We start from the raw sequence: 12,980 nt of genomic DNA on the forward strand, positions 1-12,980 counted from the left end.
TTATGGTATGATTTAAACGCTTAAAACTCTCATGAGTGCACGTTGGACTTCGAGCTACATGTTGCTACTTTCTCTTGTCGCAGCTGTGTCTGCTTATTCGCGCGTTTCGCACGCTAGGCAGGAAGGGCTGGACAAACTGTTGTTGTAAGTTGTTCTTCGTCCGGCAAAAAATGAGTAACTTTAATATTTTTGTGTACTTGCAGTGTGCCTTAGCAATTAAAATTTTGACGTCGGTGTAATTTTCCTGTATGCAAAATTTCAGGGGAGGTTTCGACACGTCGGATTGGACTGTTTCCTTGTAAGATAGATAAGGTATCTTCGGAATGGGCTGGAGCGTTTGAGACAGTCGGATTTCGCGTCCCCGGTTTTTATTCCCACGCAACACTAGACACAGTACTTGAAAAACACTAATTTTAAAATTTCATGTTTCGAATATTAAACTGATAGCTGTCTCTTACAGAAGTTCGTAATTTTATAACATAATAAAGAAACTGATCAGACTAGATAAAGTGGATGCTGAATGCTGCATTTCCCCTCTCCCTCCCTTATATCAACAATCTATAGTTTCTCCAAAACAGCGTAATTTTTCATAATTACTTATGGGTTTACTGACTTCGAAACACCGCTAAATGCATCTGTATGATAGTGGGAGTAAAAATTATTGTAGTTCTTTTCGTAAAAAATGATTCGCACATCGACGTCCCTCTAATTAATGTAGCTGAGACAATAAACTATTATTATTTTTGTTAGGATTCTCTTGTTACTCATTTGAATGGAAAAGAATTATAGTAAATTAAACTGTTAGTAAATTAAGATTAATAACTTGGATGAGTCAAACTGTATATCCCATCAAAATGATAATGGTGAGATTTACTGAAAACGGTAGGGATCCGAAGACACTTAAGCTCTGTGTTTCACCATAGACTCAGTGACATTTCCTTAACTGTTGAGGACAGTGGATGAGGTCAATGGGAGCCTCAGACCGAAGAATCAGGCTGTGGCCTGCTGCGTCGGAAGACGGGCGTCGGCTCTACCCCTAGGGGAGCAACCGTGCTAAGTAATTGCACTGCTGCGGAGATCTCCCGAACAATTCCTCCTGCATTCGCTTTTCTTGCTATTTGTGAAGATTCCCGCTAACCCGTAGCACGAGTCCAGCGGCTTGATTCCTGACTGGCCACGAAGTAATATAGTAATGCAGAGCCGGTATTGCTTCTTGTGCATTTATTACGGGAGTGTTTGCAACAGAAAATGGGTTTCCCCAAATTTACCACTCAGTTAAGCCAACAGTAGTGTTATGCAGTACATGTGCTGAAGGAGTAAGAATACAATTTCAGAAAAGTACGTCAGCTGCGTTACATACTAAGCGACCGATGCAAGACTTTTGCATACTGTAGAGTCGGAAGCATGTAATGATAAGAGTTTTACAATCGAGAAAAATAGTTTAAAATGTGCGCATTTATTTAACCCACAATATCAGAAATGTTAATAAAAGCATATTACTCTCTGGGACGTGGCACGTACTCTGAAAGTATGGTCAAAAGGAATGTCTGGTCAACGCTACTCATGAGAGAGAGTACCTGTGGAAGTCTGGAAGAGCCCTTAGTGGTGACTTGAGTGCTGCAGAACGTCTCATCAGTGCATACCAAACATATTTCATAAGCTATCTCATAAAAATCCAGACACCCCTACACAATGGGTAATTGACCACAAGATGTTACGAGAGGCGGACCTGCCGTTACAGAATGAGGCTACAAGTATTGTGTTGTCAGAAGACAAGCTGTGACAGCAGAATGTAACGGTCAGGAGAGCTCAGTGACTTCGAACGTAGACCAGTCATTGGGCGTCAGCTGGGTAACAAATCCAACAGCGTCTGTTCAACCCTTGTAGAATTGGCCAATTTGACTGTTGGTGATGTGAGTGTGTAGTGGGAACACGAAGGAACAAACACGGATAAACCAAGAACAGGCTGACCCCATGGGCTGACAAACAAAAGCTTACAAGCTTTGCGGAATGTCGTTATTAGAACTCGCGTGAAATGAGACGAAGGTACCACTTGTGAGTTTAAAAATGCTACCAGGAGTCTAGATAACGTAGTGGCTGTAGATAAGGATTTGAAAAGAATGGGATAAAGGCCTCGAGGAGCTCCTCGTAAACCACATGTTTCTGTAGACAGTGCTGAGCAACACTTGAGGTGATGTAAAGAGCGACGCTATTGGACAGAGGATGATTGAAAACGATTGATCCCCTACATCCTGCGGCCATCCGATGGAAGGGTTTGGGTTAGACAAATGCCAGGAGAATGTTATTTGCCATCATGTTACTGCCATCAGTGAAATAAGGAGTAGATGTCGTTGTGGTATGGAAGTTTTTCCGTTGTTAGTGTTTGGGTCCTTATTGCGCTTACGGAAACACTAAATACCGAAGGACATGAACACATTTAGCAGCATTGTGTACTATATACAGTAATGAAACAATTTGGAGAAGATGATTATATCAGCACGACGGTGCACCGTGTCGTAAAGCAGCATCTGTAAGGCAATTTTGTGTGGACAGTAACATTCCCGAAATGCACTGATCTGCCCAGAATGCTGTCCTGAACTCAATGGAACACCATTACGTTTAGTTAGAAAGTCGACTTCACTCTAAACCCTAACGGCTAGCATCACTATCTTCTCTGATTTCGGCTATGGCGGAAGACTGGATAGCCATTCCTCCACGGACATTAAGACGCCTCACTGAAAGTCTCTCCAGCAGAGTCCACTAATAGATCTCCAGATAATTTCGATCAAACAGTGTACATCTGACGTCGGATGACCTTCGTAGCCAGTCTATGTGGCGCATATGGTCATCTACGAGAAATATATCCATCTGATCTACTCTATGTGGACGGGCATTATCGTCCAGAAAGCGTAAACTTGTGCGATGTCACACATTAAGCTGCACCATAGCATCATTGCACTTGCAGGTGATATGTTTTCATTCAATTTCACATGAAGGTGCATTCCTTAGTACGCCCTGTCTAACACAACGCCACGCATCACTAGAACCTCAACACAGCCTAACTCGTCTCTCTCCTCGTTGATTCTGAGATTGCACCTGTAGCACATTCCATTGAATATAATACACGACAAGAGCCATTCTTAAAACTTTCGAAAGATCCTTCAATACCCTTGGGATCTGTAAGCTCTGTTGAAACTTGTTTTGTAGACATAGTCCACTTTCGCTGTGGCTTTAATACGACTCAAGGAACGATGCTCAGTTTCCATCTCTCGAACAAAGTACGCCTGTGCTAACGAATTTAGTCAGCCACCTATATGCACAGAGGATATGGTGGTTCAAATGGCTCTGAGCACTATGGGACTTAACATCTGTGGTCATCAGTCCCCTAGAACTTAGAACTACTTAAACTTAACTAACCTAAGGACATCACACACATCCATGCCCGAGGCAGGATTCGAACCTGCGACCGTAGCAGTCCCGCGGTTCCGGACTGCGCGCCTAGAACCACTAGACCACCGCGGCCGGCGAACAGAGGATATCATCTGAATTCTATCGGAAGGCGTTATTTGTGCCGACGTATGCTACGATTTGCTGCAAGCTTTATTCAGTAATTAAATAAACTCAGAAGGGCGTCCTCAACACCTCGCATAATCCCCCTTGCCAAATATATCGTGTAGTCACTTACCCGCCTTCCCGACCGGCCTGCTATTTCGCTGAGAGACTATATCAGATGCATAACGTTGGAGACCACAAAGACAAAGCAATAACTCCATCTGCGCTTGTCCGATACATTCAGTAAGACCGCAACCTTGTCAATAAGGCAGAATCAGAGGGTCGTGTCGCTTTCTTCCCAGAGATTTGTGATCCTACTACTGTTCACTATTCACCCAGAGATGAATGTGAAAGAACCAGGTCATATGCATGAGAAGAAGGTACAACGTTGAGGATCTTAAGCAACGATAGAGACACCAGAAATATCACAGCTTTCGCCAGTGCAACGTCACAACATCGCAACACCCAGGGCAGCAGCTTGAAACTTGTGTACTGTGGCCAGTGTAGCTTCTAACCTCTTGCGGGTAGTGGTCAGTTGCTCCTTCTTCTGTATGTTGCAGGCGTACCCCTTATCCATGTCTACCCCCTTTGAACTAGGACACAACTAGTGTACTACTTACCCAAGCAGTTGCTAGATGCAAATACTGCTTCCACGCTGCTCATGACTACAGTCACATTGATGTACACTTTTCTCGAATCATAATGTCATCAAGTACTAACATTTCTGTGAGGGCTTAACAAAAGAATTTAATGTCATTGTGCTGAAGAAATAAGTTCTAAAAATGAGCCAAGCATTCTCTTTTAGCGCTTTTTAGAGTTCATGTGTGAAAAGGAGAACCGGTTTCTTCTACAACGTTTCTTGAACGTCAGGCTTGAAATGTAGTGTAAATACTAATATAGGAACTTCACTGAGTGATAAATCATTTCCAATTACACTGTCTGATAAAAAACTGAAGTACCCAGAAGACGTGGATGAAAGTCAATGTGACTTCGGACACATACATACGAATGGTAGGGATGAAAATGATTGGAGTTGCAATTCTTTGTCATTGGTAGAGTGGTCAAATGAGTGTATTAGTGTAGATCTTGTTGAGTATTTTTCATGGGGTTGGTAGGATATATAAGGTGCGTGGAGATCGTCAGACGTTGAGTGAGCGCTGTGAAGCACAAGGGGATGGCGCTTACACGTGTGAGACAGCGTTATCAGCACTTGAATCATTTCGAAATGGTCCTCAATTGAGATTGGGCCAGCTGATCAACTCATGCAATATCCGGAACTGTGGGGCATTCGGATATGATAATGGCCCGATGTAGCACTGCATGGTAGCGAGAGGGCAGCAATACTCGTCGTAACGGTTCCGGTCGACCACCACAAGGGAGAGTCACCGTATTGTGCACCAAGCACATCGTAACCGCTGTACATCTGTGTCCGCCAGCCAAGAACAAGTAATGGACTCACTGCAACACTTTTTCATCCCGTACCATTGTTCGGAGGCTATGAGCAGCCTGCTTGATATTGAAGTACTCTCGTGGCCAGAAAAACACCAGATCTGTCCTCGACAGAGAGTGTATGGGACCATCCCAAATGTCAACACCATACCAGTGCCATTATCCTGGATACCAAGGACCAGTTACAGCAGTTGTGGGGCAGGTTCCGTCAGGACAAAATGGAACAGCTTTGACCCTCTGCCCAACCTAATAAATGCCTGCATCCATGCCAGAGAGGTTGCAACGCTATACTGGCGAATGAGCTCATACTGCCAAATTAATTCTAAACTGACTGAAATGACTAGATAAACACTGAAATAACATCACATATCATCTCAAACCATGGAGTTTTATTTCGTTTCTTCTTCTCCTTATGGCTGCTTAACTTCTTCTTTCAGCCATTGTATTTCCATGTTTTGTGTCCTTTTCCGAATTAGTCTGTTGTATTTATATTGTGAAGGCAAGTGTAGAGTTAGTAATAATGGATACATGGCTCTCTTTTCCCAGTACGACAGAAGACATCGGGTGGAAAATGTTCCTGTTTGTTGACTATAATATTTTTCTTAATTTTTATTTAGGAACGTAGGGTCATAAGGAGGCGTTGGAGGTAATTTCGATCTTAGATTCTTTTCTGAATTAAGGTCCTCTAATACGATTTTCTTTTTCTTAAAACGTGTCCTCCACCTTGTAACATTCCCGCCAACTTAATGCCCCAGGGCAAACCACACGTCTCATCCACAGCGTAATGCACGTGTTTGTAACGTAATTGCTTTTTCATTACCACTACAATTAGGTGTACCTTCTTAAATACTCCGTAAGCAACTGTATGATGTATGGAAGACGTTATCGTATACCACTACTAGTCTATTTATTTCTGTTCCACCCGCAAATGGAGCGAGAGAGAAACGGCACTCTATATGCCTCCGCATGAACCTTAATTTCTCTTAGCTTGACTCGGCGGCGGTAGAATCGTTCTGCAGTCAGCCGAAAGTGATTGTTCTCTAAGTTTTCTCAATGGTGTGTCCCGAAAAGAACGTCGTCTTCCATCCAGAGGTTCCCCATTGACTTCACGAAGCATCTCCGTACTACTCGCTTGTTGATCGAACCTACAAATCCATCAGAACGCCTCTGGACAGTTCGTTGTTACGGTATCATTTTTTCCATTCTTTACCATAAGAGCTGCAAAACCTGAATTAAAAAGACAAATCAAATCACATACCTAATCCGAATCAATAAATGAAGTGTGTATCAGCACCGGCACTACACCAGACTGGTCGAAGTTTGACTGGATATGAGCCTGAGGCCCGCTTATGTATTATACGTGGGAGCAGAATTTTCTTGGTTTCTCAGGCTGTAATTAAATCATAGTCTATACTCGATGAGTTAAAGACATCCCCAACTAATATTTCATGATCGGGGTATTTCCGCACTAGCGAGTGTAAACGTTCTTAGAATGACTCTATAACACTTACGGCAGAATAGAGTGGCCGGTAAAAACATTCAATGATTAACTTGTGTTGTCCTAGACCGGTTACTCGTGCCTAAATAATTTCACAGTCAGACTCAGTTTCGACTTAGATAGACACAATATTTTTATCGATTGTAATGGACCCTCCGATTCCTATGGGGCCTGATCTGTGTTTTCGATACACGTTCCATGTCTCTTTAAACATTTAGAAGCTTTTAGCTTCGCGTTCCATCCATCTTTGGCTTACAGAATAATTTGAATGCTACAAATTTGTTTATATTACTCATTACTCATAATACTAATCAAGAAGGATTACCTGACCAAATGTCACTTCATTCTACAAGCCTGGTTCGTCTTTCTGGAAGACAAAGGCCACTCCTTCCATCTTGGTCCAGCTGAGATAATGTGCAATATCTCGACGCCGACGGGACGTGGATCTTGCAGGTGTTCTCAGACTGTCCCTCGTGAAAACCAAAGAAAAGAGAAGGGCTCCCACATTTCTTCTAAATATTTTCATTTTACCACAGTCAGTTATTCGCAGTCGCTGTATTTTATAACTTATCTCAGAATTCTCTAAAATCCTCCGAGACAGCTGTCACTCATAAAATCCGCAGTATACATCCGCATTCTGCAAGATATTCCATAATCTGAAACTCTTCATAAGACGGTATTGTTCTATCGTACTAGTCTTAACAGAGTTAAGAAATGAGGTCTATGTTATAACTTCCACGGACAACATATGAGATAAACAAAAAATGTTTTCAATAGACAAACTAATATAGAATGAACTATTTCTATAAGAAGGAGTAGTAAACATTTTACAAAACTTTATTTCGAAACAGACAATTAATATGAGTAAACTACGTTAGTTGAATTCTCCATGGGTGCTTAGTAAAAACTTATAATATTTACAAAAGAAAAGCTATAGCAATATCAACGTAAAGACCTCACACTTGGGCAAGCGTAGAGTCAGTTGGCTCAGTACTAGATACAAAAGCCAGCAAAAAATTAAAATCTGCAGTTCTCTATAGATCTAAAATTCTACTGCTTGAGGAAGACGAATATGATATTTTTCTCCGAATCAAATTGCACGGTTTCGAAGGCTAAGTCATAGTTTATTTACTATCATTGTATTTTCCACATAGCTTTACCTCGTCCTCATAACTGTTCGTGTGTGTTTTGCAATTTTAAAACGAAGATAAGGATTTTATTTCTTAATTACCTTAATAACTCTTCAAAGGGAAACTCATTATACTAAAACTAATAATAAGAGCTTATAAAGTTATTAGGAGATCGAGACAAACATTGTCTCATAGCACTTTACAAGAAAATCCAATTTAAGTTATTACAACGTTCATAATGCTCTAAGATGGTGTGTATTACCGACAAGTTTGTTCATATGAGCGGCCGGCGATACTAAAGCCAAAAGCAGTTCCTGTAAGATAATTAAAGTGCTCTCTATAGCTTTTGCAGTCCATGAGAAATGCGAATTGCCATCAAGAAATGAAAGGATTCAAATAACAAGCCTAACATTAGTAGTTTTTCACATCGGGTCTTCAGGATTCTTCAGGTGGGTCCTTGGTATGTTAATGTGTTTTCACTTCCTCTTGTTGCAGCCGAACACAGTACGAAGTGGGAGAATCTGCGTAATTATACGCAACACACTTTCTAAAATACTAATCTTCACCATGATGTTTCTTCATGACAATGAGAAATGGCTGAGACACAGTAGTTAACAGTGATGGGTAGCCGCGTAAATGTCGAAGCTTGCCTGTGGAAGCAGACAGAAAAATGTTCATGGTAATACTACATGTTGTGATGCTGGACGACCGATATACGAGGTTCGTTTATTATTGTAATTTTGTTCTATAGTATGCAAGACCTACTAATAAGCAATAACAGTAAAATAATTGAAAACAGTTGTAAAACACGAGAAACGTAAGAGTCCAGACGCCAGCCCTAAATGTTCCCAAATTATTCCAACTTTCTCACTGCCATTGAGAACGGTGGGAGTAGACACAACTATTACAGAACATAGCTCAAAACAGGAAATTTCAAGAATATAACTTGCATTATGTGTTTTCTGTTTCAGTGCATTTGACACGTACCGTACACATGTATTCTATTGACGACTGAATTGTTGCTCAACAATTTTCGCTGCAGTCGAGGAGGAGTGCAGTGTTAGATGTGGCGGTAGCCGACCTACAGCTGGCTCTGCGACAACTCAGTCTGTCATCTAGAAGGCGCCTGGTTCTTATGGAATATAATGTGAGCCAGTAGCTGGGGAGCGTGCTGGTGGATCCGTTTCTTTCTCGTCTCAGAAGAATGTCAGTAGCGCATCAGGGGCGAGGATACGAGCAGGTCTTACCGCGCTACTGGATACGTCACCCACATAGTACCGCAGAAAATCTTCGTAAAAACGTAATTCTCTCCTTGCTCCACCAGTCACAACAATTACGTGCACCAAAAACATTACCTATACAAAATGCATTATTCAACCGACCGAGATGGTGCAGAGAATAAAACACATCTGGTAGGAGTGGAGTCAAAATTCCTGTCCGACTACTTATATATGCATGAAATGCATTCGCAATTGCAAGTAACGACAACCATCAGCTGTAGAATAGAATGACGACAAGGAAAATTTTTACAGGACCGGGACACGAACTCAGATATCCCGCTTATCGTGAGCGGTTGCCTTACGATTGGGCTATCCGAGCACAACTCACGGCCAGACCCAAAAGTTCCATATGTCATCAACCATGTGTCCACAACCTGCACTCGTACGTTCATATGTATGTTTCCGTACTGGGGAGACATTTTAATTGAAAGTAGCTCACCCCGTGTCAGCGGATAAATACGATATTGCAATGCCTGTGTTATTCAGAAATATGACACAATGTTCCTTCGGACACGCGCACATGTTGCTTCGTACTTCTGACTAGCACAGGCACTGCAATATTATTCATATGTATTAGTTTTCTGCTATCACCTCCGACCAGTTGCCGGATGATTTTAAAAATGGTTCAAATGGCTCTGAGCACTATGGGACTTAACATCTGTGGTCATCAGTCCCATAGAACTTAGAACTACTTAAACCTAACTAACCTAAGGACATCACACACATCCATGCCCGAGGCAGGATTCGAACCTGCAACCGCAGCAGTCGCGCGGTTCCGGACTGAGCGCCTAGAACCGCGAGACCACCGCGGCCGGCCTGAATGATTTCTTTTAAAAGAATACATTCAAGTACTCCGTCCACTGTGATCTATTGGTCGACGATGAAACGTTAAATCTTGAATTTCTATCCTTCCAATTACGATTCTCACCATTATATCAAGCTTCGATTTGACGTTAATTACACTAATAACTAACGATAAACGAATAAATATATTACCGTCCGAATGGTATTATATTGCAAGTATGACGAATACGACACACAAAAATTGCTGCTATGGAACAGATACTGACAGTATAGATGTGTTCTGAATTTTATTTCATTTTTTCTTGTGTAAACATTAAATAACTCTTGTACATATTCCTTGCCGACGATTTTGTAATGTGTATTTTCGTGAGTAGCATATACGTTTTGTATATGTAATCTGATATATTCATCAATGAACAGAAATGGAAAGATCACGAATTATGTTATTCCACTGCTCAGCCTTCACTTCTTTAATTAAAAACATTCTGTTTTCAGTCAAGTCATAGCCCATACAGTTTTAAGTAATATGTACGTGCCTTAACTACATATTTAAAGTCGTGGTTAAATAAATCTTCATGAAAAGCCTCACCGCGTAGAGCGCGGATGAGGTGCCACAGAAGTTAAGGCACTTGCCTCTCGTTGCTTACTTCCCAACATGGCTGTCCAAATTTAGGTTTCCCATGGTTTTCCTAAATCGTTTAGGTCATTCCCATGCCAATACATTTTGAGCTTGTTCTCTGTATCCTATTACACCGCTGTCAGTGGTACGTTACACCATAATCCTTTTTGAACTTCAGCAGTCTTCTTTACTTAAGCTGTAATTTGCATTTGTGTTGCTGTAGCCTACATGCTTGAACCTACGTATTTTTTCTACCAGAATATGTTAACAATGGATTAAATGGTATAAACTTACTGTTAATTTAACGTAAAATTCCTTTTTTCAGTGAAATAAAATGAACAGCGCGTCATGGTACACAAATCTATGATCATTGCCTGAGAACAACTAGCTAGAATAGCTGCCACTGTGGTACATAGCTAGACAATGTTGTTATACTGTTAAATCTCCATGAAGTTAGGCCAGTATTATTGTCCCGTAAACATTAAATTTGTCTTTTACCCAGATAAAAAGGAAGTCTGAACTACAGATTTAGGTACTTTTTTCTCCTATTTCGCGTTGAGGAATGTGCTGCGCCCTGCCATCGAGAGACAAAGGTCTTCGAAAATCCATGCGCCTATTAATATTACAACAGATACCTAAGTGGCCAGGTAAAAAGTGTCTAACAGCAAGACTCTCGGTACGAAGGACTGTGCGGCATTTTCTCTGCAACAGTCGAAAATTACAGGGTCGTTGCCATATAATAGGGTGCGACTTTTTGATGAAAACATCTGGCATTCACTGCGGAAAGAAGCCGACGCAACTTGTGGGTGGTTTGGTGAGACATAACGCAGCTGCGGCTGTGACATATTCTCAGAGATTGTTCGTAGATGATATACTTCTAAGTCGACTACCACTACATCGAAAATATGTTTATAACCCCAAATTAGGAAAAGAAAATTTTCTGTGGCAAGCAAATCTATCTTCACACAGCAACTGTACTCGCTGGTTATTGGACGTACTGGTCATTCTTAGAGTTTTGAAGTCACTGTCAGCATCGTATTAAAATAATTAGCGGCCGCTGTATGTACTGCACTCACGCAGTGTTCTCTTTGTAATGAGAAACGCAAAACAGAGTTTTCCGCTGACACAGGACGACACATGAAACTCTACATGAGCAGCTTTATTCTGTACTCACTGCGATAACACACAAAAAGGAAACATTGTTAATATCTTCCGAAACGATGGACAAAAATTAGCTGAAGGCTCATAGGAATACTCCTGGTGTATTTGCTTGGAAACCGATGGAACTACGAGAATACAGTGCAATTTTATTTGAAACTGAACAAGAATGACTTCGATCTCCATTGCTGTAAATGGCAGATAATTGGAAGATCTAAATAATGTATAGAAGATCTTGTGGCTCGTTAACCGTGGAACCCACACTCGTTTTGCAGTTACGTGCTGTTGATCAAAAATTGTGCTGCTTCGAGCAGAGAAATCTTTATACCCAGGGGAGTAAACCAAAACCAGACATCTAAATGATTATGGATATACTTCACATCGAAGAAAAGGGTATACTCGAAACAGTTTTATTGTATAAAAATAAATACAACCAGACAATGTTGCTTTTACATACTATTAAATCGGGTTCCATTACAAACGACAGTAAAGCTGCAGACAGAAACTTATCCCCTAGAAAATACAGAAAATTCGAGAAGCAGCAGTAAACCAATTTACATTACATCACCACCAAGCCCTGAGTGCAAGGAAAAAGAGTTAGAAAAGACAGAAACTCTTATAGTGAAAGCAAAATTTAAAAAAATATAGATAGAACGATGCTGTTGTTCTGAGTGCAAGTCTAATCCATGAATCAAGATGACGACGAAAAACCGAGAGGTAGGAAACACCATTTTATTATATGGATGTCATACGTTTGTGAATGCAAATGTGTTCAAGACGCACTTGAAACAGGAATGATCACGATCAGTGTTGTAACTGCTCTTAAATGATTACCAGGAACACATTTCAAAGACACAATTCTTCTGCACTACGTACTTGGCCGGTCCCAGCAAAGATAACTTATCAAATGTGACACCGATCTTGAAAAACATTCATGCAGTCGGAACAGGTTTTCATTTTTTAGTTCACTCATTTTGAGAAGCAAGGGGAAATCTGTGGTAATACGTTAGAGAAGATAAACTTGTTTGTTAATACCGCCGATAAAAACTAGTGTTACCATCATCAGATTTGCAAAGCATTTATACAGTGAGACTATACACAAAACGGTTGTAATATAGAGTATCAGGTACAATATAAAAGAAAAACCAGAAAAAACAAAACAAGTCGATAGAAAGGTTATTTCATGTCTTAAAATGGCAATGAAAGTACACTTTCCCATGAATTTACAGGCGTGTAGCAGACTAGAAGACTGATGCATCAGCATGTCGGAATTACAACAACTATGTACACAGTTATTCATCATATACGTCTGTCTTATATCACTCACAATAGAGTACATAAATGCACCTAGGACGCCGCTAGACAGGCTGGCGTTGACCAGTAAAGGATAGCCGATGACAGCTGTATCACAAGTATCGCTAAAGTAACGTGAATTTCTTACATAAAATCATTTATGTGGTTACATTACACAGTGCTATTCAGAAAGAACG

Source organism: Schistocerca serialis, chromosome 3 (genome assembly GCF_023864345.2).
Source record: "Schistocerca serialis cubense isolate TAMUIC-IGC-003099 chromosome 3, iqSchSeri2.2, whole genome shotgun sequence".
Classification (NCBI taxonomy): Eukaryota; Metazoa; Arthropoda; class Insecta; order Orthoptera; family Acrididae; genus Schistocerca; species Schistocerca serialis.